General features: G+C 34.7%; 1 protein-coding gene across 3 annotated transcripts in view; it reads right to left on the bottom strand.

Annotated features, from left to right (window-relative positions):
- Nucleotides 1-22,430, bottom strand: part of LOC123672461 (irregular chiasm C-roughest protein-like) — a 140,112-nt gene that overhangs the window by 58,370 nt on the left and 59,312 nt on the right. For all 3 annotated transcript variants that reach the window (XM_045606556.1, XM_045606558.1, XM_045606557.1), the window contains one exon: nt 14,001-14,056. The gene's annotated coding sequence lies outside the window, so the exon portion shown is untranslated. The remainder of the gene's footprint in view (nt 1-14,000; nt 14,057-22,430) is intronic.

Raw genomic sequence — 22,430 nt, 5'->3', positions numbered from 1 at the left:
AAGAACAACCAACAATCCTCATATTATTTCTGGAAATATGAAAACATTCCCCTTTTGATATATGGTAGAGTTGTTTTCCTCCTGGATGGAATAATTTGAAGAAAAAACATTACTCTAGTCCCCCTGAAATATTTCATATTGGTACAGAAAAAACATCTACGTGTATCGACCAGCCTGTCTCGGAAAATTATGCAGAATCCGCTTTCTCCCATAAAAAATATTGAAAAGTTTATAGCAGTCTCGAGAAAAAAGCAATACAGGGTATCGAATACGCTGGAGTCAAATGCTATTGTTCGATAATATCAGATATACTGGCACGTTCTAGATAAATTTAATTGGCGAGAAAAAAGAACATACATATACTAAAATATAATTTTTGTTGGTTACTTAAGGACCTCCTGAGATTCAATTCAGAGAACGTTTGTCAATGTGAAGAACATTATGTCTCTAATGGATTTTCGTTTATTATTCATAAGCCAGCACCATTTATTGCTTCGATAGACTACTTCAATATAGAAAGAATTTTTGTGGGTTGCTTTTCATAACCATAGAATTCTAAAGTTATTGTCACCAGCTAGTAGATGAGTAGTTGAACAACATGATACAAAGAAATATTATGATTTCTTCGTATCAAGTATCATGATTGAACATATCCTATAAAAATATTTCCCCAAGACTCTTCAACTGATTCAATAAAACAAAATTATATGAAATTAATTTAGAAACAGCCAAAGAAATGACCATTGAATTTGAAATGTGGAAGAAGGAATTATCCAGAATTCCTGATTCAAAACTGGGTACAATATCGGTACTTTCTAAATATGATGTGCAGTTATTTCCTAACATATCTATATCTTATATGTGTTCGCTCTCTTGAGGGTAGAATGAGTTCTTTTCTACGTGGCCTTCGTAACATGTTTATATATTATCTATATATAACGGCAGCCACTCCGAAAAGAACTTACTCTACCCTCATGAGACTGAAAACGTTTTCAAGAAGTACAATGAGAAGTGAGAGACTTGTCTTGTTCTCTTGAATATTTATTATATGATTTTGAATTCGATATTGGGAATTGGGATATTAGACTCTAGGAATATATGGAAGAAAACTTAATATTTTTATTTATCTATTTTGTATTTTATATTTTTTTGTATTTTTTTTAGTTTAATACTAACTGATATTGTTGTAGATAACCCTTTTTCATTTTTATGAAATAAATGTTATGTTACTTGAATATATGTATTTGATTATGTATATATTATAAGGTCAATCAACCACTGTTCTTGAAGTGTTGAAACCACTCTCGGTACGTTCTTTCCCTGATAGTGACCTCACCATAGGTGTTTCATAGCATTCGATGAGCCTAAGTAGCAGATTTATCCATATTAAAGCAGAAAATTAAAACCTCCCGCAAATGACGAGAATTTGGCTCGTAAGCTAACATGTTTAATCGAGAATAACTTCATGATGCAGACACAAATCGACTAATATTTTGATGGTGTTATGTTTACAATTACCTAAGCTTATTGTATGAAATCTACGATCTATTTATTTCGACTACCACTTACCGCTACAGCCATCTATTGCAAAACGGCGTAAGCAAAGTTGTACACAAATATAAAAATCGCCTTATATCTTAGGAAAATATTTTTCTCCAAGTTACACTTATCTTCATTCTCATTCAACAACTTCGAAAAAAGTAGATAGTTTTTTGCTTTACCAACTTATTTTAGTATGTATTTATATATTAGAATAGTGTGAGCATTCATTTTTATTCACGAATAAATTTCAATGGAACAGATCGAACAAATTGTGGGTATAAATTAATTATCATCTGAAACATTAAACCATCATCTTGTTGTTCTAGTGTCATACACTTCTCGCCCCAGATCTCCTTGGAACGAAATAATGTTGTCTATCATAATTTCAAACAATAGCCGTTGAAAATGCTTGATGCTGTCGTTTCCTTCCAGTATTACGAATTTGACATTTCCATCCGAAGCCACAATAACCTGATACTTAGGCAACAATTCGGCGGCCGATCCGAATTTGGCATCCTCCACATCGTTCTCCTTACCCCCATTAAGAAAAGGGCGCTTTAACCGCCTCACATAATAAGTTGCACAATTCCTACCGCTTCCCTAGAGGCTCAGTTAATCCATAACACGTACGCCTCTGAACAAATGGCCTACTAGGACGTATTAAATTTTAAAAGGGCGTGTTTCACCATATATTTATAATGTATGCACGTAGAGAACGTTGTGAAATGCCTGCGTCTTTGTTGAATTCAAGGGGGCCCCGAGACTTCTTCGTGTATTTTCTGTAGTCTGTACGGTGCATGCCTAAAAACTTATACACTGACACATATTTCTTCTTTCAAAAACTTTCCGCTTTTGGAATTTTAGAAACTATACATATAACCCATATATATATATATATATATATATAGGGAACACTGAAGCAGGTATAATCAGCCAATGGCGTTGCCAGGATTTTATTTTGAGAGCGACTGAAACAGTGCTGCCACCTCAACTTGAATTTGATCGGTAGGTTCACATTATTTGGATAATTTTGGTTTGGATATGCTTTCAGTATTTGATTCATGTGAAAATTCGCCTTTTGTAAATTTTTCGATATGATTATAGATCGAATAGTTCATAATATTTAACAATTCGAACTAAATATGCTATTATCCGAAAGTAGAAATGGCTTTTCACTACCGAGTATTGAAAACATCCGATTATGCCCAACACTAGTTATGAAGTCGAATAACAGCATGGCGGTCGAAGAGAGAAGGTTTTCGAAGATGTAGAATGGGTGCATTACTTGATCAAGACTTGTGTCAAACGCAACAAGAATTGGCAGGATCATTAGGAGTGACGCAACAAGCCATCACTGAACGCCTGAAAGTTATGGGAATGATTCAGAAACAAGAAAATTGAGTACCGTACGAGTTGAAGCCGAGAGATGTTGAATGGCGGTTGTTTGCTTGTGAACAGCTGCTTGAAAGGCAAAAAAAGAATGAGTTCATTCCCAAGCGTAGAAAATCAATGGGATATCCCCGCCATGCTTCCACGTCGACGGCCAAACCGAATATTCACAGTTCCGAGGTCATGCTGAGTATTTAGTGGGACCAGCTCGGCATCGTGTATTTTGATTTGTTAAAACCGACTGAAACAATCACAGTGAATCGTTATCGAACGAAATTAATGCGTTTTAGCCGAGCATTGAAAAACAAACAATCGCAATACCACGAGAGACATAATAAAGTGAAAAATTCCTTTTTGAATTTTCTGATTCTGATCAGTTCGAAACGGGGCTCTTAATTGTTGTTCTATGTCAATAACTTTCTAGATCCTTCCGTTCGAGAATTATAATTCTGACGGAAAGATCCCTTTTCCGAAAAATTTTGAGGACATTCGAATCAGAATACTTGTTATATTTCATTCTTTCTAGTTCCTTATTCTTCTTCAGACATATCCATCAACGTAAACGTAAGTGTTGGGTTTTGATAAAACGAATGTCTGACAGAATAAATCGAAGTCTCCACATTTTTATATTCCCATTCATTCTGGATATAAGAGTAAATGCGGTGGTATTGTTCCAGGAAATGATATTAAATCTCGAGCCCTTACACCAATAAAAATGCTATTCATTCCACTTCAGCAGGTTTTTTCCAACAAGTGAACGACAAATATGCAGCTTCAACGAGCGTAGGGATACAAACAAACAGATTCAGGACACAGTAGATTGAACGTCGAAAAGTACTACCTCTATTGTGTATAAATCTCAACTGATAAAAGTGGAAAAAATATTGCCCGCCTACTCTATCGTTTGGTGATATACTACTTGTCAATATACAAATAAACACAAATTATCGCTTCGATACCATATCGGAATTTTAACGGTTGCACAACAAAGCGAGCAATAAAACTTTGCTATTGTTGTCGATTTTTTGGAACATCCATTCAGAAGTGTCTACATAGTTCATTTTTAGACGTGGTGCGGAGAACGGACGCGCGTATAAGAACATAAAAATAATGGATACTTTAACCCATACATTTGCTGGATTTGTTGCAGATAGATGGTTCCGAAACAGCGGGTGCAAGGGAATTAAGATAATGCGAGCTTGGAAGATTTGATTGCTCATCTGTTCGCAGAAAGAACATCAAAAAATTTATAGTATACTCATTGATTATGGAAACCATGGAGTAATAGACATAGATACAGGGAGTATATGCAAATTTTACGTGTCCCCAACATGGTTAGATGACGTCGTCAGATTGTGATATATTTTCAAATCCATAATTTCACTATATCTTTATGAATGTATATTATATTGAATGAAATATAACGGGTGTTTTTTTTCGAGGTATATAACTTCAAGTTGGCATTACTGTTCAAGATGGCGACCGATTCAACAGCTGTCAAGTGATTTATTCTTAGTTTGGTTTGGCAATTCATCATGAATAGACTCACGCCTGAACAACGCTTGCAAATAGTGCAATTTCATTTCGAAAATAATGGTTCTGTGCGGAATACGTATCGCGCACTACGTCCATTTTATTTTGTTTAGCGATGAAGCGCACTTCTGGTTGAATGGCTACGTCAACAAACAAAACTGCCGCATTTGGAGTGAAGCTAATCCTCAAGTGTATGTCGAAACACCGTTACATCCAGAAAAACTGACTATTTGGTGCGCTTTATGGGCTGGTGAATCATTGGTCCGTACTTCTTCAAAAACGATGATGACCAGAACGTTACAGTCAATGGTGATCGGTATAGAGCCATGATTACTAACTTTCATTCCTGAATTGAACAACCATGATGTCCAGGAGCTGTGGTTCCAACAAGACGGCGCAACATGTCACACAGCTCGTGCCACAATCGATTTATTAAAAGACACATTTGGTGACCGCCTAATTTCACGTTTTGGACCTGTGAATTGGCCTCCAAGATCTTGTGATTCAACATTTCTAGACTACTTTCTGTGGGGCTATATAAAGTTATTGGTCTATGCGGATAAGCCACAATCCCTTGACCATTTGGAAGACAACATTCGCCATGTTATTGCCGATATACGGCCACAAATGTTAGAAAAAGTTATCGAAAATTGGACGTCCAGATTGGACTACATTCGAGCCAGCCGTGGCGGCCATATGCCAGAAAAAATATTTTAAATGTAATGCCACAAGATTATCTTGCGGATAAATAAAATTAATGTCAATCGAATAATCCATCGTTGTTTTATTGCAATTCAAAGTTCTATAGCTCTAAAAAAACACCCTTCATATTATATTGAATAAAATATACTAATTTGAATGATTCCTGATTGAATATGCAAATTTTCTGTAGCTACCAGCTGAAATCCAAGGTTTGGCATTAGTGCGCTCCTAGTGTCATCGGTTGTTTTACTTCGTTTGGTGAGCTTGAAGTTAGTTTTCCGAATTTCTGATATATTTAGGTATTTATATCAATATAGTTAGAGTTAATATGAAACGTTGATTAAGTATGGGAGATAAAGTGTTTTTTTTTTCTGAAGAAACACTCGAATTGAGTGAAATCTCACTGATATCTTTCCATTTCCGCGCCTCTCATGTCAAATTTGATAGCTGGAGACAAAATTGTTTTACTGAAAATGACGTATAATCCCTCTATTTATGTTTATCACTCTTAGATGGAAACTCAATTGATGACTCTTTAACAAAACTCAGCCAATGGATGTCGATGTCAATGTCGATGTCAATGTTTCGTAACAGGACCCTCCAGAGCCTCTGAGAAGACTCGACTGGACTCAAGAATGTCACAAGTCACAGTCTACGCTTCCAGAAATTGGATGTTTACATTGCAATAATTGGACGGCGTTGAATAGGGTCTTAAAACCTTACATAAAAACGTTATTGGAAGTTTTTGCGGTTTTATTTAGTACCTGCTCTTGCAGCTATGTCCAAATTATGCAAAGTGGATCTCAGTCACATTTCCTTTAGGACCTATATTGAGTGGCCACTGCGTTCCCCAGACTTGTCCCCTTTGGACATTTTTTTGTAGGTTCATTTAAAATCAAAGATTTATTTCAATAGGTCAAATGATTTAGAAGAGTTACGGTAAATCATGCGCGCTGAAGTAGAGCAGATCACTCCTGAACTCCTTGAACGAAGTGTTTTTACTCTTATAGGTCAGTGCCAAATGGTTAACGGAGCACTGTTCAAACATTCACATTTTTTTCAGTTGAATAAAGATTTTCTTCCATGAAAGTTTCATTTTTAACTCTCACAAAAAATTATTTTTCAAAAAAAAATGTTCTCTAAGATACCAATTTTTTCACACCATAGATAATTGGTATTGATTAATCAGCTAAAAAGAATTAGGGTAGTCATTGAAAACGAAATATGTCGTCACTCAGTAAAAATGACTGACCATAAGTAAAATTTTCTTCATAAGGTAGTTCACCACGTGACTGCTCAGTTAGAAACGAAATTACAGATATTTATTCTTACAAATCATCGACATTTATGGGGTTTTATATAATTATTGTATAATAGTAAATATATAATAATTTATATAATTATATTTCAATATTATTAATTTGCGAACGAAAGAAATTAATGATTTTGTTAACTTTTCGTTTTCCACAAAAGAATTGATGATATGTTATTCCTACAAAGGACTGATGTAATTTAGAAATAATTGAAAAAAAATCCTACAAAAAATCGTTACAAAAGAGGCAGAACTCTAATTTTGTGAAAATTTAAATGGACTCGTAAAGTACAACCTTTCGATGAAAGTTAGAACTATTGTAATATTCCTAACTTCTACTGATCATTCAATCGCTCTGGCAACACTGCTTATTATTTTTCTTCCTCCCCCTCTGGGAAAATATTGGCAGATTACGAAAAAGTCACGTAACCTGTTTAAAACTAAAATTGACCTGTCAGAGATTTTTGCTTGAAAACATCCAATATCGGAGTTATGAATTTTGTTCCCCAATACATATTTCCAGTTTTCCACACCCTGTATTTAGAAATGGGTGAAAACTTGGTATGTATTATATTCCCAAAACTTCCTGATGCAACCCACGGATATGAAAATTCGTCTTCCGCTTATAGCCCTATAAAACCAAACTGAAAACTCCGATGTCACCCCACGGTTCAGGAACAGCACCTAATTTCCCCAATATGAATGTTTCAATACCCGCATTTTGTCATATTTCTCTCCCCGAACGATGAAGGGGATTTATGGAATTTAATTACACTATCCGGAAACGTGAAAAAAGTTCATTTTTTTCCTCGTCGCATGATATTATCGTTTAGGGGGACACGATTTTAATCATATTTTGCAGTATTTTTTCTAATTAGGTGGAAATATTTATGGCGAACCGTAGAGTTCGGAGGCAATGTGCAATGAACCTTAAATAGAAATTTTTACGCAGAAAGCTGATATCGCTGTTGCTCAAAAGTATCCATGAAATTCTATAGAATATCGAATTACATACGCCCTACATTGCACAACATTATACGAATATTTCCGAGTGATATATTGGACCACAAAGCTTTGCTACTTGCATTACATAAATTCTACAAAATTGCGGCAAAATGAAAATGGTATAGAAAACCTTCATTTTTGGTTTATCATTTTCAGTGATAAACTTTCAAGAAGAAAGAAATAAAAAAATTTAGTTCTGGAAAATTCAATAATTCAACAAAAAAGATTCGTCCAAACTAGGTCCAGAGCTATTTGCATGGAAGTTGGTAAAAAATCAGTTGCTATACCGTATTGATCCACCAAGCTTGAGAACACATTCATTTTAAAAGTGTACCTACACCACCTTTCTCATAGGTTTTTCAGTGCAGATTTATTTTTATTCTGTGCGGAAATCGCTTTATAGATTCTTTCAATTTTTGGGAGAAACTATCGTATGGCATTTTAGAATAAGCTCACAGTTTTTTTTTACAAAAAATGTATTATTTTTGTTTTACATCTAATATTTCAATGGTGAATTGCAAAATTGTTGGAATTTTGATATTTTGATGAAGAAATTAAATCTATCGAGTTTTGAAAAATGTATATCAATAAATATCAATAAATGGAAATATTAACGAATAATGAAGCGATGAATAACAATTGGCTTTAAATAGTGTTTCAGAAAAATTGGTAATTCCATGATAAGGAAAAAAATTTGAAATTCATCATTGAAATACGATTGAAAACCCTTTCAATTTTCAAAAATTATAAATTTTTCATGAAAAAATCAGTGAGTTTATTCTAAACTGCCATACAAAGGTTTCTTCCACAAATTGAAAGAAATGATAAAGCGATTTCCGAACAGAATCAAAATTAATCTTCAATGAAGTACCTAGTGAGAAAGGTAGTGGACACCCTAGAGAGGGAACACTACCACGTGACATTCTCGTGAGCTGTCAATATTTGCCCAGAGAAGGAGGAACAGAAATAATGAGCGGTTTTGCCAGAATGATTGAATGATCAGTTGAAGTTAGGAATATTACAATAGTTCCAACTTTCGACGATATGTCGTACTTTTAGAGTCTTTTTATACATTTTCCCAAAAATAGAGTTTTGCCTCTTTTATAATGATTTTTTTGTAGGATTTTTTTTTCAAAATTTTTGATTTACATCAGTGCTTTGTAGGGATACCATATCATCAATTCTTTCGCGAAAAAAGGGAAGTTACCAAAATCACAATTTTTCTTTCAATTCGCAAATTGAAATTGTTGAAATACTTAAATGTATATTACTATTAAAAGAAATTATGTGAAAACCTCATAAAAATCGGTGATCTGTTAGAAGAATCAATTATTCTGGTTTTAACTGAACAGTCACGTGGTGGTGTTCCTTCTCAAAGGAAAAAATTGAAGGAAACAAATTTCAAAAAATTTATAATTTCAAAAATTTACCAAAAATCTTGTTAATCAATTTGTTAATAATATAAGTTAATTGTCCACTTGATACAGGTTTTTTTGAAATAATCAATAAGACTCAATCAACTTTTCATATAATTCAAAGTTATCATTTATTGATTAAGAGTCAACCTCAACCAAAAGTTGAATTCAAAATTTCTGAAATTGTTTATAAATTGCGAATGTCGATTTGTATTTCACGAGAGATCCAGAAATAAATCAATGGCTGCCTGTCCTAATTGTTAACTGGAGAAACATTTATTGTCAGTTAGTTTTGAGATTCCCCGATTCCAATTCTTGTGAAGTAGGTATACAAGTTGTAAAGTGGTAAATTCAGTAAGTTTTCAAACTACAAGGCACTGATGAGGAAAAATTGTATTATTAAATACAATTTCTTTATGTTATGTTAGTTATTCAATTTGTTAACCGTTTACTCTATTTGTATAGTTTCAGTTATTTTTTCTTTTGGTTGGTTATTTATATTTTGTCACTATTGGAATTGTATTTCAAGCCAAAAAACCGAATATATCATAAAGATATAATATGTTTGAGAAAACAGTACTAAATATTTTTTTTATGTAATTATAGCTATTAATAATGTTTAGAATACCTAGATAGGTTGCAGGCGCTGTTTCGAGTCCTAAAAAAAAACTTTCTTGAGTTCAAAAATTGATAATTCTATGATATGAGATGGGTGGAAATATAGAACTAGAGTGTTAAAGTTTTAGTATGTACTTTGTTTATCTCCATCACATATGATTCAGAGTTATTGTCACATAATAATCATGAATATTTTGTCCGAAATAATTTTTCGATCAGTTCTGTAATCGCACACATATGGTCAGGAATTAAGGTAACGTTGAAAAAAACACGTATTTATAATTCTCCGGTAGATTCCTGAAGGTACGATCGCGGCAAACTAATCTCGAACGATAATAACAATAATCCTACATTAGACTCACGAATTACTGCATATATTTTTGACAAGCGGTACGTAAGCCCATGATTACTTTTGGAGCACTTGGTATTCATCGCGGGGCGTTCAGTTGAAATAATTACTGCTTATTTCCAAACGAGTTGCTTGTTAGAAATAATCCAATTCACTCCCAGGCTTATACCTGACACGATCTTATTTGGGGCAGCCTTAGGCGAGGGGCCAGATCCGGAATACTAACAAAAGTGGATATTATCACACATCGTATTTTTTGGAATACATCATATCATATAAAGAGTGTTTTTTTTAGAGCTTCAGAACTTTAAATTGCAATAAAACAACGATGGATTATTCGATTGACATGAATTTTATTTATCCGCAAGATAATCTTGTGGCATTACATTTTAAATATGATTTCTGGCATATGACCGCCATGGCTGGCTCGGATGTAGTCCAATCTGGACGTCCAATTTTCGATGACTTTTTCTAACATTTGTGGCCTTATATCGGCAATAACACGGCGAATGTTGTCTTCCAAATGGTCAAGGGTTTGTGGCTTATCCGCATAGACCAATGATTTTACATAGCCCCACAGAAAGTAGTCTAGCGGTGTTAAATCACAAGATCTTGGAGGCCAATTCACAGGTCCAAAACGTGAAATTAGGCGGTCAACAAACGTGTCTTTCAATAAATCGATTGTGGCACGAGCTGTGTGACATGTTGCGCCGTCTTGTTGGAACCACAGCTCCTGGACATCATGGTTGTTCAATTCAGGAATGAAAAAGTTAGCAATCATGGCTCTATACCGATCACCATTGACTGTAAAGTTCTGGCCATCATCGTTTTTGAAGAAGTACGGACCAATGATTCCACCAGCCCATAAAGCGCACCAAACAGTCAGTTTCTCTGGATGTAACGGTGTTTCGACATACACTTGAAGATTAGCTTCACTCCAAATGCGGCAGTTTTGTTTGTTGACGTAGCAATTCAACCAGAAGTGCGCTTCATCGCTAAACAAAATGAAATGGACGTAGTGCGCGATACGTATTCCGCACAGAACCATTATTTTCAAAATAAAATTGCACTATTTGCAAGCGTTGTTCAGGCGTGAGTCTATTCATGATGAATTGCCAAACCAAACTGAGAATAAATCACTTGACAACTGTCAAATCGGTCGCCATCTTGAACAGTAATGCCACCTTAAAGTTATATACCTCGAAAAAAAACACCCGTTACATACAGTGAACTCTCGTTAACTCGAAACTCCCGATAACTCGAATTATTTTCAACCCCTTCGAAAAAAACTGTCTAAGCCGAAAAAATATCCATGCATAACTGGAAAGGCTTTTACGGATATATTTTACCATTTTTACCTCATAAGTTACACAAAAATTATCTCTATAACTCGAAGCAGTTAATTACGAGGTTAATTCCAAACCCCACCGCACAATTCGAAACGTGTAGGTGAATTGAGCGTTTTCAATGATGCAATAATTGCATCGTGAGGTTTTTTAAAGTTTAGTTTTGTTTGTTGTTTAGTTTTGTAAAGGCAGCAGGAAATGTATCTTTTGTTGAATGTTTTTTATCCCGACTCTCCTAGGCTTCTGAGAGACCTCTCAGAAAATTATAAAAAATATAATTGAAATAATTTGTCAGGAGCTGTCAGATTGAAAAAAAAAATGTTGCTTGAAAATAAAAGAACAATAACGTTTTGAATTAATTAATCAACTCTCCTGAAATTTTGTTGTCTGAATCAGACTCCTTCATCAAACTCTTAAAATATTCAGATTTCGTCAATTGACATTTGTCAACACAGAGAGACGTTGGTCTATTTCATTATGAAATTTTTTATTATCAAATCATATTTCAGTGAATTCATCAAATATGTACGATCTCCTACTATAGTGAATAAATAACACTATTTTTACATCTATAACTCGAATTTTCTTTCGGTTTACCTCTATATCTCATTACTTCTGTAAGTCGAGTTCAATCAACCATGAGCTGTATAACTCGAACTATGCCTATGTCGAACTATTCGTAACTCGACGAAAAATCTTGGTAATGTTTCGAGTTAACGAGAGTCCACTCTGTAAAATAACAAATAACTATAATTAAATATGTATTCTGAATGTTGTGACTCTATTTTCAGGTGGTTCATGTTGTTGTCTGCTGTTTGTTATTTCGTCAGAAAAAATTCTTGAAATAAATTCATAAAATCTAAGGAGATAACCTTCAAAAATCATTTTCTGTGCACTGACATCCTGCAATGTTCATCAGTTGGAATAATATAACCAAAGGCCATCTTCTTGATAATGAGTATGTGCCACACATATTTCAACAACAATATTAACTCTTCTATTAGGGTATTGTAAGGATACCCCGAGGAATACCCAATGAAAGGCTAATTTTTAATTTTGTTATCATGATTTCAATGATACCTAGTAATTTCATCTTTCAATAATTATTTCGCTTGTAGATAACTAGACTACGAGCTTTCACACGTCAAAATACGATTACTACCTTTCACTTCGTTCAAGAGGCTCATTCATACCAGAAAAATTTCAAAACCGGTACCATCTACTGTCCAGGCTTCTAAAAAGTGGTTATAATTTTGCTCCTTATATCCAGACAACAATAGCCAACCCATAAAAGATTGCATTTGTTTTTGATCCGTTTTTGGCGTCACATTCTCTCATAAATTGAGACATTCGAGATGTGTAGATTTGTGCATTCAGTTATGTATATCATTTCATCTGTGAATATTCTCATAATTTCTTCTACTTCATTTTCAATGTTCTTTGCATGTTGTTTTCACAAGATTTTCAGTTCTTTTTTCACAGAATTTGATTTTTTAAGAACTTTTATTGCATCTAGTCAGTTAATCATTGGCAATAAAGTAATAACAATTTTCATTTTTTTTGTAGGAATAGATTATTTCATACACATACGCAAGTAGTTAAAGATTAATACTTCTCTGGTATTAGTCAGCTGCTTTCATGTTTGGATTATTAGTTGAAGTGTAGTTATTCTGTCGAAAAGTTGAAATTTACAAATAGTTGATGAATATATCGCTCTCCTTTTTGCTATGAATTCAACACAACAAAAATTCCTTTCTTGTTGTATTTCCTTGTACACAGCTGAATTTCTGAAGATTTTTCATTTCATCGATGAACTGAGCTCAGAACTAAAGAACTGACAAAAACCAATAATGAGATTAAATTCTTAAACTGAAAAACATTATCGTCAAGCTTCTTGCGCTGTATTTTTTTGCCGCAATTCGTTATCGAACTTCGTTTTTCCAAGAATTCCAGTTCATTCAAAACGAACGAGGAAATGCATAAAATATGCATCTTTGAAGGGGTAAATTATAAGTAAACGATCGAACTCAAATCGATTGATTCAAGTCCCTTACAAATTAAGGCCAGGTCATGACGTAATCAATCCACCTTCTGCATAAATGAATAATTCATAACTGCCATGAATTTTTGATGAATTTCATAACTGAATTTCTCTGGTGAAAATGTTAACCTGCGAATTGATAAATCCTGTAACTGAATTTACGGTTGCTGCTGGCAGGTGTTTAAATATGTATCAGTGTTCAATAAAAATGGAACGAAAAATGAGAAAGTTGATAGAAAATTAACCGGGAAAAATTGTGCACCTCTAATGAAATCTGAAATTGTGGAGTAAAGAAAGAATCATTGAATCTTTACGATAATACGAAAAAAATATAATATGAAAGTCCTTGAGGATTATTTCTGAAGTGATTGATTACATTCGTTCTGAAGCGAGAAAAATACAGTTTCATTATCCCAGAAAGTGTTACATCAAGAAACAGCTGTGGCCATATAGCGGCTTCTTGAGATCCGGTTTTTAATAACGCATCGTGTGAGCTCTCGATTAATTACACAAATTGATTTTTTCAACATATTACTAATGAGCTACGATGAAAAAAGTTGATTCATTGAGTTAATAGAAAATAGCTCCGACAGGCAGTTAATATCTAGTAGATTTTCGAGAGAAGAACAGTTCATCGCATATAATCGATCACAGAATACTTAAAACTGAATCAGAAAACGGTTAAGAAGTAGGTTAATTTATTTTTCTCAATTTTTAGGTGTTGATATAATTTTCCAGTGAAGCTTACCTGATTGAGAGGTTTCAAAACATTTCAGCAAACAGTTCTTAGGAAGATCCAATTATCTGAAACAAAATTGAGTTCATTAATTCATTTGAAACAAAAAGATAATAATAACAGAAAGAATTGAAATTAATTCATAAAAAAACCGAATCCAAGTCTTTCAATAGTATATTATGAAACAATTTGCAGAATGGGCTCCTTTTCCAACACGAATACGGAATTCGAAAACGAGCGACGAAGGAGCGAACGCAAGAGTGTTGGAATTGCCTTCTGCAACGAGTATTAGACGATATTTTCTCTATTTCAGTCAAGTTTTTAAAATATTGTCGAAATTCAATGAAAAATGCAGATAATATCTTCTAGTAACTTTTGTATTGTATCTTGGCAGTTGGTGAGACTGTTACAAAAATTGACAGATTACGGAATTTGAATATGGATCGTACGTTTCGAATTTTGAAATAATTTACAATTACGCATCAAATTCGTCAATTATGTCTGACGAAATCGATTTAACACTACTAGAATTATGAGAATTTGCGAATATGTAGTAAATCATTTCATTATAGGTATCCAAATTATATTATATTGACAATTACTGACGTTTGTTGAAATTTGATAGAATTGGAAGTCAGTAGGGACAACCACAAAACGAAAAATATAACTGAAAACGATGCTGTAATGAGTTCATTACAGCACTGTTTTTAGAACTGTAATGAACTCATTACGATACTGAAATAGAGAAATATAGAGTACCTAATGGACTAGTTTAGTGATGTTGATAATACTATATTTGACAAGATAGAATTAAAATATAGAGCAAAACTGATAAATCGGTGAAAAAATTTTGAAAATCCATCAATAAATGACTGAGAAATAGATTATTTAAATTTACGTATTTTAGCGCGGAACGTCTTTGGTCTGTGACGTCACGGCTCTTGCTTGTGATCGCTACACCATAAATTACGTTTAAAAACTTAGCCGCGCCAAGGCTCTCGCGCCGTTTGTAGTTGTACAGTGTAGTTTTAACTCGAGTTTTGTTTTTATGTCACCATAATGGAAGAAGGCTTCGTGAAAGGACAAAGAGACAATTTGCCTAAAATCGATATATTCGCAGTGATGGAGTTTTTTTCTTCAAATCCATCTTATGTCATTGCAGAAATAAAATGAGTTAAACTTTTCAAGTAAGTATCTACTTTTGAGTTTGCTACATCATGGTTCAACTTATAACGATGATTCATTTAAAAAACGTTTCATAAACAGTTTGTAGTTGAGTACTAGTTGTTGAAGTCTATCAATGCCAAAACATATTTATGTGAGGAGTAAAAAGTAAAAAGAGAAAAAAGTAATTTATATGTATTATATGTAAATAGTAAGTTATTTCAGCCATCGTGTAACGAACAAAACAGGACACGAACGGCACAAGTGATATTACACCAATGAATTCGTAAGCACTGCGAATACCAGTCGTCTAGTGTGTGACGTCACGACACTTACATGTACTATGAAATTATTCTTCCAAGCGCAACTTCAAAGTCCCATAACTTTTTCATTTCTAGAGATATTTCAATGATTCTTCCACATTTTTGTTTCATTTTACTTGAATTTTTAGAATTTAATCCTTAACAAAAAAATGAAAACTAGTCCATTATCGTTATGAAATAGTTTTTAACGAACCTATGAGACTTATGAAAAATGTCCTATTCAATGTATCGCCCAATATTTGCACTTCTAGAACGAAATTGATAATACCTTACGGTTTTATCTGCGGTTTTATTCATTCCAAGTTTCGGGATCAGAAAGAAGAATTAACTCCACTGACACTTCCTAGAGGGAGCCATTGATCAAATTAGATGTATATCAACACAGTTCGAATAAATAATTCAAGTCCCACCCTCAAAACTGTCGAATCGAAAGGCATGGAGAAGAGGAAAACTTTGTATGGTTGCTCGAAGTTCCTGGAAGTCCGCAATTTACCTCCCCTCCCTTCCTCGTCTACCCCGCGGGTTCGTATTTGCCCTACGATTTTCTTTGTTTTACCTTTGGCGCATCACGTTAACGACTTTATGCTGGGACAGTATTTAGATTCAAGTTGTTCCAGAGAATTATTGTAGAATTAATTCTGTAGCTTTCCGTCTTTGCGGTTTTTGTGGCGCACAAATTCAAATTTGTCTTTGCATTAAAATATTTTGTTATGTAATTTATCTCCAATGATATAGAAAATAATATTGTATGAAAGTTACCCTGTTTACAGCTATTTCATATTTCGTTTTCATCATTGAAATCTAAAAATATTTTATTGTACTTATTTTGCCAATTATTGGAAATGAAACCCAGAGCGGAGGTATTTTGTGGAGAGTTCCCTATGAAATGTTTTCAGGAGATAAGTTATGTTTGTCTGCGTTCTATTTGTGGTTGAGGGGTTTGTTCAATACAGGGTTAGAGCCTGTTATTGAAGAGATCAAAGTATTTGTTATGTTCATCCGATGTCGTATTGAATTTTCAATGTAAATATTATCCTTTCATTTCGGTGATCAATATGCCAGAACCACGTCTTCTTTGCTTCTTTCCGGTCCTTAAAATGAGTATAATATTTCCTATATTTCATATCCTTTGATTTCTGAGGTCCTAAACTTTCGGTTATTTTTGTATTCCAGATCTAATTCGCTTGATGCAACCATTTTTGTTTGTTTGAACGCTAAATAATATTGAAATATTCAAAAATGCATTTGACGTTTTGAAAACTGCAATGAATATGACAATCAATCCAGATCACAGATAGATTTTAATTTCTGTTATCGAAATAGTTGCAAAACATTCACTCCATAAAAATTTATTATTTTTTATCGAATTCGGAATAAGAAGAGCTGCATTCGAAAGCAATCGTGGAGAAATGAATATATTCTAGCAGAAATATAAGATGTACTAAAAAGAAATCCATTATTTTTGCATGAATAACTGCTTTAATTACCATATTCAGAATGATCCGATTCAGGTCAAATATGCGCCGTTTTGTTCTTTAACTTTTTGACATTTAGAAGGTGATATCATTATTCCTCTCTCATAGAAGCCCTCGTACCTATTGGTAAATCAACAAGCCCCTGTTGAAGCGAATTTTTCACCATGGACAGGAACAGATGGTAATCACTTGGTGCCAGGTCCAGACCATAAGGTGGACGCATAAAAACCTCCCAACCTAGCTCCCGGAGCTTCTGGCGAGACACTATCGATGTATGTGGCATAGCGTTATCCTGATAGAACACAATTCCTCTCGTATTGGCCAAAGCTGGCCGCTTATGGGCGATTCCTTCCTTCAGACGGTCTATCTGTTGACAGTATAGTTCCGAGTTAACAGTTGTGCCGTAGGCGAGTAGCTCATAGTAGATAATTCCCTACCAATCCCTCCAAACACACCACAAAATCTTCCTGGTCGTCAATCCTAGCTTACCTATAGTTTCCACCGGCTCACCGCGCTCAGAACACGACCGTTTTCGCTTGACGTTGTCGTAAGTGATCACCATCACCAGTCACCAACCGCTCAAAAAAATGGATCGATTTTGTTGTGATTCAGCAGAGATTCGCAGTTGGAAGTTCTACCCATGAATTTTTTTGCGTTAACTCGTATGGTACCCGAGCTTCTATTTTCAAACGTTTTTAGTTTATTTTCTTGCAATCTTCAGCTCTTGGGCAATAGAAACAGTGCTTATATGACTGTCGGACTCGACAATGTCCATGATTTTATCGACAATTAGCCTTCCAGTGGGTGGTGCATCTTTGAAGTTGAAATTATCTGTTACAGTATCAGGACCATAAACACTATTCAGATTTTCAGCCGCCTGGCTTTTATTTTCGCCTTCATCAAAGAAAAACTACAAAATATAGCGTATTTTCTCTTTGCTAGTGTCCATCTCTGACGCGCGCCCAGACTAAACTGAGTCCACTAATCACAATACTGTCATAAAAGTTTTTGTAGTACGGAATCTGATCTTTCTGACACAATCTAGTGGAACCCGATCAGACTTATAGGTACAGCTGGAGATACAGATAACTAAAGCCATCTATTGGAAAAAATAATGGATTTTTTTTATTACACCTAATAACTAGAGAGTGAATTGCACATTTACATATTTCAAAATAAAAACATCTACAAAGAAACATAACATTCTACATCATATTTATTTTTCGTATTGCACTCTCGTCTCTAAATCATTTCTATTACCAGAACCCCTGAAATTCATTCAAGATTTTCGCAACATTAGCGATTTTTCGTCATTTGACCTAGTTCGTAGAACGTCAGCCCTCCGATATTTCCTGCGCCCCGATGAGCAAACGGTCTTAATTCGGAAATCGAAAACAAATTTGTTTTCAACAATTCGTGGAGCGTTCCCAACAATAACGGAATTTCAATATCTGGTCGGACGAACGGGTTGGCAGAAGAAAATTCGGTAATATAATCGGATACTGTTCGTGCGTTCGAAATTAAAAATTGGAAAACTATGGCTGGCCGAACCCGAATCGCTAAAAACGAGACCTCAATGATGCGGTTTTCCAGATCATTTGCCGAATTTGATATCAGAATTCCTATTAATATTTTCGACGTGGATCAGGATAAATTCGGAAATAACAAAAACCATTCCGAATGCGATTGTTATTGAGGTCTATGTTCTGAGGGATTCAAACGCTTGATAATGAACCTTTTGATTAGAACATATACTGACCTAAAATGGTTGTCGCATTGTGATATATTTTAAAATCCACTATTTTAGTTTATCATTATGAATGTATATTATATTGAATGAAAAATATTTATTTGAGTCTCAATTAAATATGCAAATTCGAATATTTGGAACACGATATTTTTCCTAACTGTTGAATTTATAGTATACTGAAATTTATCATTTTCTGTATCTAACTGCTGAAATCCAAGGCTTGGCAACTATTGCTCTCCTAGTGTCATATGTTGTTTCTCGTCGTTTGGCACGCTTGAAGTTTGTTTTCTGAATTTCTGATATATTTAGGTATTTATCTCAATACATGTTGAGTTGATATGAAAAGTTGATTCACTTTTGGACATAAGAAGTGCGTTTTTTGTGGAGAAACTTGCGAATTGAGTGAAATAACGTATCACTGATATGTTTTCATTTCCGCGAGCTTCATGTCAAATTTGATGTTGGGGACAAAATTTTCTTACTGAAAATGACATACGCTCCCTCTATCTATGTTTATTACTCTGAGGAACAACATAACACCCAACATTCAGGCCGAAATGGACGAGCAAATTGTTACTCAAAAGTACACAATTATCATTCCCATATAAACATGATTTTGTTCTATAGGATGTTTTTTTTCGCGGTATATAACTTTAAGTTGGCATCACTGTTCAAGATGGCGAGCGATTTAACAGCTGTCAAGTGATTTATTCTCAGTTTGGTTTGGCAATTCATCATGAATAGACTCACGCCTGAACAACGCTTGCAAATAGTGCAATTTTATTTCGAAAATAATGGTTCTGTGCGGAATACGTATCGCGCACTACGTCGATTTTATCGTCGACACTTCTGGTTGAATGACTACGTCAACAAACAGAACTTCCGCATTTGGCGTGAAGCTAATCCTCAAGTGTATGTCGAAACACCGTTACATCCAGAAAAACTTTTTGGTGCGCGTAATGGGCTGGTGGAATCATTGGTCCGTACTTCTTCAAAAACGATGATGGCCACTTCTGATATTCCAAAATTTATCACCTTCAAATCAAGATCCCAATTGATGTCATTTTTTAAATAAACCATAAAACTGGTCGAATGTCAAAAATTTCCTCTATTTCCGGTCACAATCTGATTTTCTGTTTTTAACGATACCTAAATGGTGAATGGTGGTAGAATTTTTCACTTTTCCTCTCAACCTTCATCATTGCTCGAAAATACAATGACCAATGCAATGGATACAGTCGAAAACAAGATGTATTTTTCATAATGAAACTTGTTGACATTTGACCTCGTAGACAAGCTGCGTACAGCATGTTATAGTTTTTGATGTTTCGATTCAACGGTCGTTTACGAAAATGGACGTAAACAAAGGGCAGCGTGCATACATGCTATTTTCACATTACACCACAATTTTCGACTTCATTGTTGCCTAGTGCGGCCTGGAAATACGAAACTATTATGTAAATCATTCTCATATGAGAGCATGTATTTAATATGCATACAATTTTTAGCATAATGAAAAGGAACAGAAATTAACAATTCCAATAGTTCTATTCGCATAACAGCATGAAGTCTTTGAAAGCGGAAAAAAAGTAATCATCAAGAATGCGCTATTTATCATATACGCTCGGAAAGTCAACTAGAGGGCAATAAAATGGGATTTCTACTGTTTTTAGATTCGTCTGTGGCACTCAAGGAATTTTTCACTAAGGAAATTAGAATTGGTCTGGACACTCTGAAAGTCTGAAATGTAATACTTATCTACTTGACGTCAAAAATGTTTTTGGAAAGTATTAGCTACAGAATAACTTCATTTCTGAAAGAATATCTGAAAATACTTTCTTATCAACTTCAATTTCGTTCTGTCAGTCATTAGTTGGAAACTAATTTGTTCGAAAGAATTGATTTCCGACTAATTGCAGATAAAGGGTGTTTTTTTCCAGAGCTATAGAACTTTAAATTGCAATAAAACAACGATGGATTATTCGATTGACATGAATTTTATTTATCGGCAAGATAATCTTGTGGCATTACATTTTAAATATGATTTCTGGCATATGACCGCCACGGCTGGCTCGGATGTAGTCCAATCTGGACGTCCAATTTTCGATGACTTTTTCCAACATTTGTGGCCGTATATCGGCAATAACACGGCGAATGTTGTCTTCCAAATGGTCAAAGGTTTGTGGCTTATCCACATAGACCAATGACTTTACATAGCCCCACAGAAAGTAGGCTAGTGGTGTTAAATCACAAGATCTTGGATCTTTCAATAAATCGATTGTGGCACGAGCTGTGTGACATGTTGCGCCGTCTTGTTGGAACCACAGCTCCTGGACATCATGGTTGTTCAATGCAGGAATGGAAAAAGTTAGTAATCATGGCTCTATAACGATCACCATTGACTGTAACGTTCTAACCGTCATCATTTTTGAAGAAGTACGGACCAATGATTCCACCAGCCCATAAAACGCACCAAACAGTCAGTTTTTCTGGATGTAACGGTGTTTCGACATACACTTGAGGATTAGCTTCACTCCAAATGTGGCAGTTTTGTTTGTTGACGTAGCCATTCAACCAGAAGTGCGCTTCGTCGCTAAACAAAATAAAATGGACGTAGTGCGCAATACGTATTCCGCACAGAACCATTATTTTCGAAATAAAATTGCTCTATTTGCGAGAGTTGTTCAGGCGTGAGTCTATTCATGATGAATTGCCAAACCAAACTGAGAATAAATCACTTGACAACTATTAAATCGGTCGCCATCTTGAACAGTAATGCCAACTTAAAGTTATATACCTCGAAAAAAAAACACCCGTTATACATAATATGAAATATCCTAATTTCGAATCTTATCGACGAAGCTCTCGTTCTATATCGTGAGAAAGGAAATAAGTTATATTACCTAAATCCGTATGCTTTGCACAAATTCCCCGAAATCCATCCTTCTTGAATGCTACTCTTAAAGCCTCTTCGCACACAGCGTATCTCCAGGCACTTATGCGCCACCTATAGCAGATTAAATTCCTATTCCAGAAGCGTTTTGTTTCAGTCGAACGAGCTCGACTTGTGTGTCGCTGTACAGCCGCAGGAGCGCAACAGATGTTGGCTGCTTGGACGTGGCTAAAGAATTAATTAGATGGACACAATCTGAGTCGACATAATGACATTTTTGGGATCGGATTCCCTTCAGCAGGTCGAAAGCTGAAATACGTTTTTGCCAATTAGGAATGAGGATTTCTGTTATATGGTAGATACCAATTCAACGGAATTCTTTGGGCAGTTTTTTTATTGGAACACTGGACAGACAACAAATATGATTTGAAGAAGATTTTGGGAAATCAAAGGTTGGTTAGACATAGACATACCCTGTGCGACCACAGAGCCGTAGCAAGCCAAACTGCCGCTCTGCTCTGCAGAATGAAAATTGATATTGAGTAATCGAGGTTTCCTACCGAGAGATGAAAAATTGAATGCAAGTTTGACAAATTTTAATAACAACATAAAATATTAATCAACAATATCAAACCTGTACAAAAAATCAAATTAATTTCAGGAATAGTATGAAAAAATGAAAGTTTTATCGTTTCACTTCATATTAGTAACGTTTTCGTATCCTTGTATTCCCATATATTTGTGAAGAGTGTAGAGACATTTCTTCTAGTTCGCTGACTACTAAACAGTTTCAAAATCGCCTCTAGCTATTTATCCTAAAGGAACATACTCCCTGAA

The sequence above is a fragment of the Harmonia axyridis genome, chromosome 2 (assembly GCF_914767665.1).
Source record: "Harmonia axyridis chromosome 2, icHarAxyr1.1, whole genome shotgun sequence".
Lineage (NCBI taxonomy): Eukaryota > Metazoa > Arthropoda > Insecta > Coleoptera > Coccinellidae > Harmonia > Harmonia axyridis.
This window is presented reverse-complemented; position numbering and strand designations above follow the sequence as displayed.